Raw genomic sequence first — 2,984 nt, 5'->3', positions numbered from 1 at the left:
AAATACAAAATAATTCAATTTAAAAATGGGGTAGAGAACTAAACAGAATTCTCAACAGAACAATCCAAATGGCTGAAAGAAACTTAAGAAGGAATTGCTCGAAAATAATAATAGCTTGAATTTTGCAGAAAAATTGATGGAACTAGAAAAAATTATTTTGAGTGAGGTTACCCAGACACAGAAGGACAATTATCACACGTACTCACTCATAGGTGGTTTTTAAACATAAAGCAAAGAAAGCCAGCCTACAAACCACAATCCCAGAGAACTTAGACAACAATGCGGACACTAAGAGAAACTTACATAGATCTAATCTACATGGGACGTAAAAAGTATAAAAAGACAAGATCTCCTGAGTAAATTGGGAGCATGGGGACCTTGGGGGAGGATTGAAGAGGGGAGGGGAGAGGTAGGGAGGGGAGCAGAGAAAAATGTAGAGCTCAATAAGTATCAATTAAAAAAAAAGAAAAAAAAGAGAAGGAATTGCTCAACTTCCTTAGCCATCAAGGAAATGCAAATCAAAACAGTTCTGAGATACTATCTTACACATGTTAGAATGGCTAAGATCAAAAATGCCGATGACAGCTTATGCTGGAGAGGGTGTGAAGTAAGGGCTACACTCCTCCATTGCTGGTGGGAGTATAAACTTGTACAGCCACTTTGGAAATCAGTATGGTGGTTTCTCAAAAAAAAAAAATGGGTATCATCTACCTCAGGACCCAGCAATACCACTCATGGGCATATACCCAAAGAAAGGATGCACATTTATACCACAAGGACATTTGTTCAACTATGTTCATAGCAGCATTATTTTTAATAGCCAGAACCTGGAAACAACCTAGATGCCCCTCAGCTGAAGAAAGGATAAGGAAAATGTACATTTACACAACGGAGTACTACTCAGCAGTAAAAGACAATGACATCTTGAAATTTGCAGGCAAATGGATAGAAATAGAAAAAAAATTCTAAGTGAGGTAAACCAGATCCATAAAGACAAACATGTATGCACTCCCTAATAAGCAAATATTAGACATAAAGCAAAGGATAATCAGGCTATTGTCCATGATCCCAGAGAAGCTAGGTAACAAGTAGAGAACCCTCAGAAAGACATACATGGATCCCCCTGGGAAGAGGAAATAGGCTATTATCTCCTGAGTAAATTGGCTTGGGGGAATAGAGGGCAGAAGCAAAGCAGGAGGAGAAAATAGGAGGGGTAGGAGAATTGAGGGGGCCATCATGGGGTTAGTGAGAAACCTGGCAGTAGGGAAATTCCCAGGATTCCACAAGGATGACTCCAGCTAAGAATCTAAGCAATAGTGGAAAGGGTGTGTAACTGATCTTCCCTTGTAATCAGATTGATGACTACCCTAATTGTCATCATAGAACTTTCCTCTAGCAACTGATGGGAGCAGATTCAGAGATCCACAGCTAGGCACTGGGCTGATCTCCCAAAGTGCAGTCAAAGAGAGGGAGGTGCAGTAATATGAGTAAAGGGGTCAAGATCATGATGGTGATACCCATAGAAACAGCGGACCTGAGCTAGTGGGAGCTCACTGACTCTGGACTGACAGCTGGGGAACCTGCATAAGCCCAAACTAGGCCTCTGAATGTGGGTGACAGTTGGTGCTTGGGCAGACTGTGTGGCCACTAGCAATGGGACCAAGATTTATCCCTAGTGCTTGAACTGGCACTTTGGAGCCCATTCTCTTTGGAGGGATTTCTTGCTCAGCCTAGATACAGGGAGAGAGGACCTTGATCCTGCCTCAACTGATGTGACAGACATTGTTGCCTCCCCAGGGGAGGCCTAACCCTCTCTGAGGAATGGATGGGGGATGAGGTGGGAGCAAGGCAGGGGGGAGTGGGAGGAGGTGAGGGTGTGGGAACTGGCGTTGGTATGTAAAATGAGAAAAGATTGTTTAAAAAAACATATTAATCACTTCTCTGCCTTTTGCCTAATATAAAGTATATAATATCTGTTCTTTAAAGTTTAATATCTTGTATGTCCTCTATCCAAGGACAATAAATTAAATGGATTTTTGGAGCTTGGAGATGATATAAAATTTGTTTCAATCACTACATACAGTGATCTGACATTTGCATAACCTCTAGGACTGGTTCAGGGATGAGGGTTTAGACGGCAAAATATAAGGGAGATATGTTCTGTAATTCTTTTGGTTTTGCATTTATTTATTGTTGTGTGTCTGTGTTTGTGCCACAGGGAGTGTGTAGAAGTCACAGCAACTTGAAAGAGTTCATCATCTTCTACTATGTAGATTCTGGGGTTCACTCTCAGGTCTTCAGGCTTTGCATTAAGTACCTTTACCTGCTGAGGCATCTCATTTGGACTCTTTTGGCAATTCATGGTTACTGAAGAACAATCTGCTTTAGGGACCTGGGCTTTAGTTTGCAGATGTATTCTTTTCTGCACATAAACAATGCTTAGCCATTTGGAGCCAAACTGCTGTGCCAGTGAGATATTCAGCAAGTTAAGATGCTTGCTATGTCAACCTGACAACCTGAGTTCAATACCCAGAATACACATAAAGGGGGAAAGAGAGAACGACTCTTCTGACCTCCACATGTGTACTGTACCACGGCGTCATGGCCAAACATGCCGAACACATAAATACATTAACAATAAATAAAATGAGCAGCAAGGAGCTGGATGGTGGGCTGAGAGCACTTGCAGCTCTGGTAAAGGCCCATATGGTACGTCACACACTTCAGTGACACCAGTGTCACATGATCTGACACTTCCGACTCTTTGGCACAGGGTATATACATGGCACACATACATACATGTGGGAAAGACGTAGAGAATAGAAATAAAACCTTATTTACATGTCTTATTTTTCTGAGACAGGGCCTCCCTGTGTAGACCATCTGCTTTTGCCTCCTGAGTGCTAGTCCACATTAAAGGCCTGTGAACCATACTTGGCAAAATAAATAAACCATTTTTTAAGATCAATAAAATAAACACATAA

General features: G+C 41.6%; 1 non-coding gene across 1 annotated transcript; it reads left to right on the top strand.

The window, feature by feature from the left end:
* The first annotated feature begins 1,932 nt into the window (after positions 1 to 1,932).
* On the top strand, positions 1,933 to 2,125 carry LOC119805671. The gene has a single exon (XR_005283973.1). It is a non-coding gene; the product is annotated as a U2 spliceosomal RNA (small nuclear RNA).
* The last annotated feature ends 859 nt before the right edge of the window (positions 2,126 to 2,984 follow it).

Source organism: Arvicola amphibius, chromosome X, assembly GCF_903992535.2.
Source record: "Arvicola amphibius chromosome X, mArvAmp1.2, whole genome shotgun sequence".
NCBI classification, from domain to species: domain Eukaryota; kingdom Metazoa; phylum Chordata; class Mammalia; order Rodentia; family Cricetidae; genus Arvicola; species Arvicola amphibius.
This window is presented reverse-complemented; position numbering and strand designations above follow the sequence as displayed.